Here is a 12,545-nt window from a genome sequence, read left to right as displayed (position 1 = left end):
ATGCACCTTTGTGCAATTAACACAAATTTAAAATCATAGCCCTTGTAATAAAAATAACCACAGTAATAACATGAAAACAATGTAGCTGAAGTCTTAAAGCGGCACCAAGTCCTGTAACCATATGACAGAACTCATTTAACAGCCTACCCCAGTATCAGAGGGAATAACCAGGTTTTTAGACCTTTGTGGGTCATTTGAACATCAGGGCAGGAACTGTGGTAGCCATTACTGCAGAGGTGGGTTCCTTCTGGTTCAGACTGGGTCTATAGAAGGAATTACATTACTCATATTAAATAAATTTTCATTTCTCTTATGGCTTGCACATAAGAGAACATTTTGAACATGCCATTTAAAGGCCAGACTGAAATATGATACAACCCAACATTTGAAAAATGTGACTATCCTATTCTTTTCTCATTTTTTGAAAGTTTATATCTAAATTGTTTTATTCTCTTTAGTTACCTTGATTCAATAACAATAGCATTTAGACTTATAGTATACCACTTCATAGTGCTTTTACAGCCCTCTCTAAGCAGTTTACAGAATTAGCATATTGCCTCCAATAATCTGGGTCTTCATTTTACCCACCTCGGAAGGATGGAAGGCTGAGTCAACCTTGGGCCGGTGGTGAGATCTGAACTGCTGAACTACAGCTAGCAGTTAGCTGAAGTAGCTTGCAGTGCTGCACTCTAACCACTGCGCCACCCCGGCTCTTTGGGGATTGACAATAGTTATTCAATAAAAGCTCTGCATAAAACAGTGATAATCCCAATAATAAGATAGAAAGAAGCCCATATATATAGTCATATCTGGACATCCCCATTGACCTCTATGGTGCATTAGAATATGGTATGCAAATGGTTTTGCATCTTTAAAACAAAAGCAAAGAAAAAGACTAAGACTGCAATTTTCTGTAATATATATGCTTTGGTTGCCACTGGTGAATGTAAACTATATCAGAACATGATATAGTTGTAATTCATAATAACAGGTTACTCATCATAAAAAGTACATTTTTAGTGCCTATTTTTTTTTAAAAAAATGGTATTTTGAGTCTCTTTTGAGTCTCTTTTGAGACTACACTCTCAACTAGAAGGCAAAAAAATGCAAGAAAGCCAAGATATAGCATAAAAATATTTAATCATTTTTCATTTGTTGGACCAATTACAGAAAGTATTCTTCCATGAACAAAAGGGTACATTTGGATTCAACACAATATACTCCTCTTTCTTTACTATGATCTTATTTCCTCAGATAGTCAGTATATAGATTTATTTATTTATTTATTTATTTATTTATTTATTTATCTATCTATCATTCATTCATTCATTCATTCATTCATTTATTTATTTATTTATTTATTTATTTATTGGATTTGTATGCCGCCCCCCTCTGTAGACTCAGTGCGGCTAACAACAGTAACAAAAAACAGCATGTAAATCCAATACTAAAACAACTAAAAACCCTTATTGTAAAACCAAACATCCATACATGCAAACATACCATACATGAATTGTAAAGGCCTAGGGGGAAAGAATATCTCAGATAATAAGTTTAGGCACAATTAAGAAAATTTCTGCACATAATTTCAATCTGATCTGCTCAAATGTTTAGTTTACAGTCGGTTATTTTGGCATATTATTTTGGTTTTAAGGTCAGGCTTGGAATACAGTTTTAGAGCCTTATTTTCAACAATCGGTGACCCTAATTTCAAGGGTTTCTTTTTATATGGAATTGTAATATATTTTCCAGTTTTTCACTCAATTCCTCACCATTTAACTTCTGATGGGGTCTATGCATGAGCTAAAGTTCACAGTGAGAGTTATAAAAATAAGACTTGACATTTTAACAGGCCTTAATGGGATTTCAGCAGAAATCTGTTCCTATAGGTAAAGGTTTGCTGAAAGTATAAGGCTCCTTTGTCAGTTACTCATATTGGCATCATTTCCTTCATAAAAATAAAACATAATCATGGGGAAAGCCCTCTAGGATTTAGAACAGGAATATGATGCAACACATTTAGAATTGCAAAGTGAATAAAATGTAACACTTATTTATAGGAATTATATAAATATATATTAACTGCTTAATTCAACTTTACTTGTAGCAATACATTTATAGAAAAATATAAAAGTCATGTGTTTTTCTGAGCATGTTATCAGTCTGTCTGAATTATTTATTGTCAATGAATTAATTATTTGCAAGGAGTAAAATGTCATTTTTCTTTTTACAAAAGTGCCCTCCAATCAGTTTATAACTCTTGGTAACTGCCTGGTAACTGCCCCTCCAGAGGGTGAGAGTGAGTGACTGACCAAAATTTACCTAACTCGCTTTGTGATGAAAATGGGAATAGAAATCAGGTTTCTTGCCTAGTGCCTTAAACACTAACCACTATAACAAACTCTCTCTCTCTCTCTAATATACTATTATCTGTGCAAAATGAAGGTATCTGGAAGAACTGTAAGGTTTGCAGAAGTATAGCATGCTTTAGAGGATGAAATGAAAGGAAGGAAAATATTCAAAACCCATGAAAAATTCACCATGGATGGAAAAAGTTAAAAAAATAATTGTCCAACCAATGGAAGGAAGAATTGCTGATTGTTTATGATCTTAATCAGCAATCTCTGTTAAGTCCTGGAGTTACAAGCCCACCAGAAATGCAAAGTCCTTGACTTATGACCAATTAGGAAGGTTGATAGTGAAGTTTGATTGGCTAAGCACAAGGGACCTTTCCAGTGGGAAATTAAAGCATTATGATGTCTGACAGCCACACTATAAAAGGAGCTTTCAGAAGTCTCTTTGCTATTCTATTTAAGCTGTAAATCAATTCAAACCTGATAGATCACCACAGAGTGAAGTGAAACTCTAAAGGTTTCACTTAGCTCTTTCTCTGTTTGTTTGTTCTTGACAGATACCCCCTTTAAAGTTTGGAGGCGGCAGTAGACAATTGTAGTGGGGAGTAGCAGTTTTATAATATGATTAAGTGGGCTATTATTTAGTATATTTAAATAGAAGAGTTTAAAAAGTTTAATTGTTTCTTCCTACAGTTCATTGCAGCTAAATCAATTACTTTAGTTTATATAATCTCAACCTGGAAAATTGAGTCCATTGTAGATGAGAGGATAATACTGAAATCAGATGACTGTAATAAACTGAATTGAATTGAATCAGATGTTCTCTTCTTCTGAAGAAGATCTTAGTTGCTTCTTCTTGGTTACTGATTTAGCTGATGACCTGTTTTTACAAATTTGATTATAATCTGTTTTAATGAAGTGTTTTAAAGACATTTTTATGACTTCTTCCTTCCTTGCCTCCTCCCACCCTCTTTTTCTTCCTTCTCTCCCGAACTGTTTTCTTTAGCAAAAAGGAAAAGATATAAAATCAATAAACAGGCAACTTTAGAAAAATAATAATCGTACTGAAGAACCTGGATTTAATTTGTCAATGTTGTATCTTTTAAATGAAACACACCAGAAAATACATCAGTAAACTGTTGTAAGGAATATCTATCTGTGTTCAGTTCCAAACGGGAAAAAGACACTAGATTCATGGAAGTTGCTTGGAAAGAAGATTTTATGGTGGACAGGAGCACATGGCTTGAGCTCCTGAACAGAAAAGGTGGATCACATGTTTCCAGATGTTGGGTGAAAAAAGTATAAAAAGCAGATATGTTGAGAATCTGTTGGTTTTATGCACTCTTGGGGCCTGCCTAGGGCCTCCCACTCCTGTGCAAGAAAAGTATGATTGGCTGTCAGAGTCCCACGGAACCATGCAGGGGAGACTCTGTAGGCTGCCCTGAGTCCACATTTGCTTGATCCGTGCTGGCTGATGCAATTTTCCCAGATGCCATGTTGTGAGATGGGTAGAGGGCTAATCCTATCATGTCCTAAGAGTGAATTAATTCCATCACCCTGGAGCTGAAGAGGTGGGGGGCAGGGAGCTGCAGGAAGCTGCTTTGTCTTTAGAACATGTTTCTCCTTTTCAATATTTCCTAGGATATTTCATTTCTCTAAGAATAGTTTAAGTGCTAATTCCTACAAAACAATGAGAAAATGCTCACTGTAGCATACATCTCAGTGACAATATAAAATATAAAGATATGGGTGAGATCATCCAGGGGCATGGGGTGAGGTATCATCAGTACACTGATGATACCCAGCTGTATATCTCCACCCCATGTCCAGTCAATGAAGCTATGGAAGTGATGTGCCGGTGCCTGGAGGCTGTTAGAGTCTGGATGGGTGTCAACAGACTCAAACTCAAACCTGATAAGATGGAGTGGCCTCCCAAGGACAATTCCATCTGTCCGTCCATTACCCTGGAGGGGATTATTGACCCCTTCAGAGAGGGTCCGCAACTTGGCCGTCCTCCTCGATCCACAGCTCACATCAGAGAACCATCTTTCAGCTGTGGCGAGGGGGGCGTTTGCCCAGGTTCGCGTGGTGCACCAGTTATGGTCCTACCTGAACTAGGAGTCACTGCTCACAGTCACTCATACCCTCATCACCTCGAGTTTCGACTACTGTAATGCTCTCTACATGGGGTTACCTCTGAAGTGTTTTTGGAAACTTCGGATCATGCAGAATGCAGCTGCGAGAGCAATCATGGGCTTCCCTAGGTATGCCCATGTTACTCCCACATTCCGCAGTCTGCATTGGTTGCTGATCAGTTTCCGGTTATGACCTATAAGTCCCTTCATGGCATCGGACCAGAATATCTCCAGGACCACCTTCTGCTGCACGAATCCCAGTGACCGGTTAGGTCCCACAGAGTTGGCCTTCTCCAGGTCCCGTCGATGAAACAATGTCATCTGGCAGGACCCAGATCCTTCTCTATGGTGGCCCCAACCCTCTGGAATCAACTCTCCCCAGAGATTAGAATTGCCCCCACCCTCCTTGCCTTTTGTAAACTCCTTAAAATCCAATTCTATCATCAGGCATGGGGAAATTGATTCTCCTGGGCCCTTTCTGTTTTATGTTTGATTGCTTTTTATAGGTTTTTAAATTGTTTTAATCAATTGGATTTGTACTGTTTTATTGTTGTGAGCCACATAGAGTCTTCAGAGAGGGGCTGAATACAAATCTAATAAATGAATGAATGAATGAATGAATGAATAAATAAATAAATAAATAAATAAATAAATAAATAAATGAATAAAAACTCTTGAAAAATCTATATATTGCCTCTTCTCTGAATAAACCTATCAGGACTCTTGTAGTTTCTTAAAATCAGTGAAAACTTTGCAGGAGGTACAAGTATGAACTGCCCCGAGTCTTCAGAGAGGGGCAGCGTAGAAGTCAAATAAATAAACAAATAAACAAACAAACAAACAAATAAATAAATAAATAGGTATGTTTATTTCCCCATCCTTGCATTATTTAGCAAGAAAATGTATTTTTGATATTTGTGAATTATTGTTTATTTTCACTTGCTGTACCATTACAGAAGATGCTTTATAGAAAGTTCAGTAGAGCCAAACCAAAAATATATTAAGAATCAAAGCTGCCGATATTCAAGACAATACTTGAAAAAGAGGCAGAATAGATAAATACAGTAACGAAAATATTAGGAAGCAATGTTGAATGCACAAACATTTACTAACAATCATATTAAAAAGAATTGAATGTTGCTTTCTCCCATCCTAAATTTCATGTATAATATGGGTTGTAGAATAGGGTTATCAGTTTTGGACTGCAAAATCCAGATGATTGCTAAATAGCAGCAAAGAATTAGACTTTTATTTATCTTTTTGCTAATGGGCTTATTTTACTTAATGGGCTTATCTTTTGTAATGGTACAGCAAGTGAAAATAAACAATAATTAATAATTCAATGGGTGTAAATTGTGTACTCAAATATCACAAATACTTATTTTTGCTATATAATGGAATTTTTGCAAGTTAAACCTGATAGTGCTATTTCAGAATGCAGCAGATTTGGGAGTTAATTGTATATACTGTAAGGAGTGGATTATTAATACATTAACAACAGAACTGGACTAATAAAATGTCATCGTTGGTTCCAACCTTTCAATGTATCCAGAAAAACACTGCTGTTGTTGCTGCTGTTGATATCCTAATTCTCCAGGCTGTTAGTTTGCTACTTATGCTTTTGTACTGCCAAGTCTTTGCAAGCAATTGTGAAGCCTCATTTGAAGAGGTGGGTTGCTGAGCTAGCTTCTCATAAAGAACATAGAAAAGAATTATAAGAAAGCACACTGACTATTACTTTTTTGGGGAGTTAATAATGTTTGGAATTTATATACACTAATAAAGACCAAATATATTGCAAAAGAGATCTCCTATCTGTATTAATGACTGTTGATTTTGATATCTACTTTGGCTGTATTTTAATCGTTGTAATTGTGGTTTTTCCCCAGAGTCAGTTGTCAAGGTGGGTGACCATACAAATTAATTAAATAAAGAAATATTACAAATATTCAAGATGAATTTTCTAATTACTTGAATTTTTTCCTCTGAGAAATGGTACACTTGATGTTCCATTGCACATAGCCAATTCATTCCCCTGGTTGGGGAGCAGGTGGAAAAGGAAACAGACAAATTTCCTAGGAAAAACATGAATTGCCCCCCAGAGGCGGAGTAAAGACGCTGAGACGTATATTGTGGATTAAGGGTCATTTATTAATTATCATAAATTTAAATGACTTTAAATAAATTTAAATACGTAACTTTGAATATTTAATTCAAACAGACTAAGGACCTGCAGAGCCAAACTAACGGGTCGGAAATTCCTACCATAACATTCCTTGGCAACATTGGGCAAGAACTCGTTGCTGAACCAGGTGGAGGTACCACCTTCACCTGGATCAAACCACGCCCCTTCGTCGTGTGGGAGGAATTCACCCTCCAATCCCCGGGGGAGATTGGATCCGGTGATTCCCATGGACATCCTCTCTCCAATCCCCGACGTTGCTCAAACCTCTAGTTCCTGGAGAGAGGCGGTCCACCACCCTTAAAGGATGCCCGAAAGGAGCATGTGCAGTTGCTTCTAATTGCCCATTTCCGCCCCCAACCTGCCAACCCCCAGTGACCAAAGGGAGGCCTATTTAAACAACTAAAAGTGCCGCACCCCCTAACCAATCCAGTCTGCACCATCAGTGTGGAATAGGCGAAAAAACGGCCGCCTCTAAAGGGGAGGCCACAAAAAATTCCTATTCGGCCCCAAAGGCGACCTCCTTGGGACACACTGTTGATAGCGGAGGGTGGGCGGGTGTTCACTGCAAAGCGGCAATGGAGGTCCCTTCCGGATCGCCCTTTAAATAGGGCGATCTGGGACCCGGCAGAGCAAGCCAGCAGCGCTCTCTCATTGGCGCGCTGCCAGAAGCCGAACCTCCGGGTTCCGAATGAACCCGGAAGTGCTGAGCTCTGAGAAGAGCTGGCTCAGCGTCACCCCCGCCCTGTGGCAATTTCAGCCGGCGGCTTTAAAAACCGCCGGCTGGGCATTTGCCCCCCAGAGGCGGAGTAAAGACGCTGAGACATATATTGTGGATTAAGGGTCATTTATTAATTATCATAAATTTAAATGACTTTAAATAAATTTAAATACGTAACTTTGAATATTTATTTATTTATTTTATTTATTTATTATTTAGATTTGTATGCCGCCCCTCTCCGCGAACTCGGGGCGGCTCACAACAAAGCATAAACAAATCGTACAAATCCAAATAGAGTCAAATAAATTTAAATATTTTAAAAAGTTTTAAACAAGAACCCCAATGTACTAACAAGCACACACACAAACATACCAAACATAAATTGTACATGCCCGGGGGAGATGTTTCAGTTCCCCCATGCCTGACGGCAAAGGTGGGTTTTAAGAACTTTACGGAAGGCAGGAAGAGTAGGGGCAGTTCTAATCTCCGGGGGTAGTTGGTTCCAGAGAGTCGGGGCCGCCACAGAGAAGGCTCTTCCCCTGGGGCCCGCCAACCGACATTGTTTAGTTGACGGGACCCGGAGAAGGCCCACTCTATGGGACCTAATCGGTCGCTGGGATTCGTGCGGCAGGAGGCATCCTGGTCCAAGGCCATGAAGGGCTTTAAAGGTCATAACCAACACTTTGAATTGTGACCGGAAATTGATCGGCAACCAATGCAGACTGCAGAGTGATGGCGAAACATGGGCATACCTAGGTAAGCCCATGACTGCTCTCGCAGCTACATTCTGCACGATCTGAAATTTCCGAACACTTTTCAAAGGTAGCCCCATGTAGAGAGCATTACAGTAGTCGAACCTCGAGGTGATGAGGGCATGAGTGACTGTGAGCAATGAGTCCCGGTCCAGATAGGGCCGCAACTGGTGCACCAGGCGAACCTGGGCAAACGCCCCCCTCGTCACAGCTGAAAGATGGTTTTCTAATGTGAGCTGTGGATTGAGGAGGACGCCCAAGTTGCGGACCCTCTCCGAGGGGGTCAATAGTTCCCCCCCCAGGGTGATGGACGGACAGATGGAATTGTCCTTGGGAGGCAAAACCCACAGCCACTCCGTCTTCTCCGGTTTGAGCTTGAATCTGTTGACACCCATCCAGGCCCCAACAGCCTCCAGACACCGGCACATCACTTCCACTGCTTTGTTGACTGGACATGGGGTGGAGATGTAAAGCTGGGTATCATCAGCGTACTGATGATACCTCACCCCATGCCTTCGGATGATCTCACCCAGCGGTTTCATGTAGATGTTAAATAGCAGGGGGGAGAGGACCGACCCCTGAGGCACCCCACAAGGGAGAGACCTCGGAGTCAACCTCTGACCCCCCACTAACACCGACTGTGAGCGGCCGGAGAAGTAGGAGGAGAACCACTGAAGAACAGTGCCCCCCACTCCCAACCCCTCCAGCCGGTGCAGAAGGATACCATGGTCGATGGTATCGAAAGCCGCTGAGAGGTCAAGGAGCACCAGGACAGAGGATAAACCCCTGTCCCGGGCCCGCCAGAGATCATCCATCAACGCGACCAAAGCAGTTTCCTTGCTGTAACCGGGTCTGAAGCCCGACTGCTGGGGACCTAGATAATCGGCTTCTTCCAAGGACTGTTGGAGCTGGAGTGCCACCACCTTCTCAACAACCTTCCCCATAAAGGGAAGGTTGGAGACTGGGCGATAGTTATTAAGTATGGCTGGGTCCAGGGAGGGCTTCTTGAGGAGGGGGCGCACGAGCGCTTCTTTATAGAGAGTTGGAAAAACTCCCCTCCCCAAGGAAGCGTTGGTAATCTCCTGGACCCAGCTCCGTGTCACCTCCCTGCTGGCCGAGACCAACCAGGAGGGACACGGATCCAGTAAACAGGTGGCGGAACTCACAGATCCAATAGCCTTGTCCACTTCATCAGGTGTCACCAGATCAAACTCTTCCCAGACAGGTGGACAAGTACGTGCCCCAGTCACCTCGACTGACTCGTTGTCAGTCGACTCTGTTTCCCAATTGGAGTCGAGGTCGGCCCGGATCTGAGCGATTTTATCAGCGAAAAACGTGTTAAAATCCTCGGCACTGCTCTGCAAGGGCTCCCCAACTCCCCCCTGATTAAGAAGGGAGCGGGTCACCCTAAACAGAGCGGCCGGGCGGGATTCCGCTGATGCAATCAAGGCGGCATGGTACGCACATCTTGCCGCCTTGAGCGCCACTTTGTAAGTCTTAATAAAAGCTCTTACAAGTGTTCGATCAGATTCAGACCTACTCTTCCTCCATCGCTTCTCTAGACGTCTCTTCTGGCCTTTCAACTCCTGGAGCTCCTCGTTGAACCATGGAGCTCTACCGGGTCTAGCGCCACGGAGAGGTCGCAAAGGCACAATCCGGTCAAGAGCCTCTGCTGCAGCCTCATTCCAGGCTTTCGCAAGAGACTCTGCCGAACTGTGGACAAGTGCCTCTGGTATAACCCCAAGCGCCGTCTGAAAGCCCTTTGGGTCCATCAGGCATCTGGGGCGGAACATCTTAATTGGTTCCGCCTCCCTGCGGGGAAGGATTGGAGCCAGGAAGTCAAGCTGTAGTAGAAAATGGTCTGACCATGACAAAGGCACTGCTTCTAAGCCCCTTAGTCTCAGACCATTACTCAATTGCTCGGAAAGGAATACCATGTCAGGTGCGTGCCCCCCCTCATGAGTCGGACCCCGTACTACTTGAGTCAGGTCCATGGCTGTCATGGTGGCCATGAACTCCTGTGCCAACCCAGAGGTTTCGCCGAGTGACGGCAGGTTGAAGTCCCCCAAGACAATAATTCTGGGGAACTCCACCGCCAACCCGGCTGCCTCCTCGAGTAGCACAGGCAGGGCTTTTGACATGCAGCTGGGAGGCAGGTACGTGAGAAATAAGCCCACCTGAACCCCTAAGTCCAACTTCATCAAGAGTGACTCGCAACCCACAATTTCCGGAGCAATGAGTCCACGTAGGCAAAGGCTCTCCCTGGCTATAATAGCCACTCCTCCCCCCTTCCCTGGGGTCGAGGTTGATGCCATATCTGAAACCCATCTGGGCAAATTTCAGAGAGAGGAACACCTCCCTCTGGGCCCAGCCAGGTTTCAGTAATACATGCCAGGTCGGCCTCCTCATCCAGGATCAGATCCCGGATGAGGAGAGCTTTATTTACCACCGACCTGGCATTAAGCAGCAGCAACCTGAGCCCAGGGCCAGAGTTACACTCATCACCAGTACCCAAGATTGGGCTCACAGAGCCAGAACAAGGGATCGTTATTAAGCAACGGTCCCTCATTCCCCTGGAATGGCTAACTCCGCGGCCCCCGCCATATCTGCCTCTCCCCAGCAACACAGGAATATTCCGACCCTCTGCCACCCCAGAGATCGGTGCCCCATCCCCTCCCGCCTCTTGAGCGTCAGGTGGGCCAAATCTACCATTCATACTCTTACCATTCATCTCATCCATACCGTAACCCCTCCCACCCCAGTCATCCCAATCATACCAGCCATTCAGCTCATGCACACAGGTAATTCTGTCCCAGTCATCCATTTAAATTTAGAACCCCCAATACTAAAAATAGATTAAATTGATAACAGTTTAAAACACTAATAAATATGTAAAAATGCAATTTCCAGTTAATTAATTAATTAGTTAAATATTAAAACAGATAGAGATATATAAATATAAAAATAGCTAAGAATAAAATGTATTAAAATGTATTAAAAATATAGAAAAATATAGAAAAGGAGTCAGTCAGCAGTTCTTAAATAGTCAATAGAGAGGTGGTACCAAAGTCTAGGTAAATGGCTTCTTAAGGTTTTATATGATTGTCCACCTAGCAATTTTCCAGGTTTCTGGGGAAAAAGATCACCAAAGTGCTGGCCCTGACCCCTGACCAGCATCCCCAGTCCAAGTCCAGATGGTTTAGTTATTATTTTCCCCAACTTCCTCAACCTTATGTTCTTCTTTTTTCTTGTCGTTTGTTTCAATTTCCTTCCAATGTCCGCTGTTCTTCCTGGGTGGCATCTCCCCTCACAATAGTCTCTCCGGCTCCAGGCCTGCACCATGGCCTCCGTTTCAATAGTCCCCCCGACGACGGGCACCCCCACCATTTGGCGCCACAGCGTCCCGGGAACAGATTTAGCACTGAAAGGTCCAGCCTTGTTCAATCTTGGTGCTCAGTCTCGGTAATATTCCCCGAAAGACATTCCAGAGCCGCAGGGCATCAAAGTCTTATTGAGGGAGCTCTCTTCCAGCCTCCAAATCTCCCCATCCTATCGAGCGCGGCAACAGAGGAAGGCAACATGCAGCGGGTGGGGGGTGGCTGAGTTCTAATTAGCCGCCGCCATTACCTCTTCCCAGCTGATCGGTCTGACAGTCTTTACAGCGAAGGAGACAGCGAAGAATACAGAAGAGCAACAGGAAGCAATCGTCCCACGCAGCAAATGCTCACCCTCTGAGCCACCGGGCTGCAAACGAGCTGCAAATGGGCTGTCCGGCGCCTCCGACTCCCTCCCGACAGCACAACACAGCTCAGCTGTAAACAGCAGCTGCCATTCCGCCACGTCTCCATCAGTCCGGCTCCAGGCGTGTTCGCGGCCAAACAGCTCACCACTGCCGCGAACAACACCGAATTCAAGGTCTCCAGAAGCAGGGACACCTCACCTCCAAAAACCGGTTGCTGACTTGATGTAGGGGGTTTCTATATTCTCTATATTTTCTGATGTTTCAACCGTAGTCCGGTGGAGCTATGATTCCACCCTCCTTCCCCCACCGGAACCGGAACCGGAATATTTAATTCAAACAGACTAAGGACCTGCAGAGCCAAACTAACGGGGCGGAAATTCCTACCATAACATTCCTTGGCAACATTGGGCAAGAACTCCTTGCTGAACCAGGTGGAGGTACCACCTTCACCTGGATCAAACCACGCCCCTTCGTCGTGTGGGAGGAATTCACTCTCCAATCCCCAGGGGAGATTGGATCCGGTGATTCCCATTGACATCCTCTCTCCAATCCCCGACGTTGCTCAAACCTCTAGTTCCTGGAGAGAGGTGGTCCATCACCCTTAAAGGATGCCCGAAAGGAGCATGAGCAGTTGCTTCTAATTGCCCATTTCCGCCCCC

This window comes from Erythrolamprus reginae, chromosome 7 (genome assembly GCF_031021105.1).
Source record: "Erythrolamprus reginae isolate rEryReg1 chromosome 7, rEryReg1.hap1, whole genome shotgun sequence".
Lineage (NCBI taxonomy): Eukaryota > Metazoa > Chordata > Lepidosauria > Squamata > Dipsadidae > Erythrolamprus > Erythrolamprus reginae.
The sequence above is the reverse complement of the archived record's forward strand: the minus strand, read 5'-3'. Positions refer to the sequence as shown.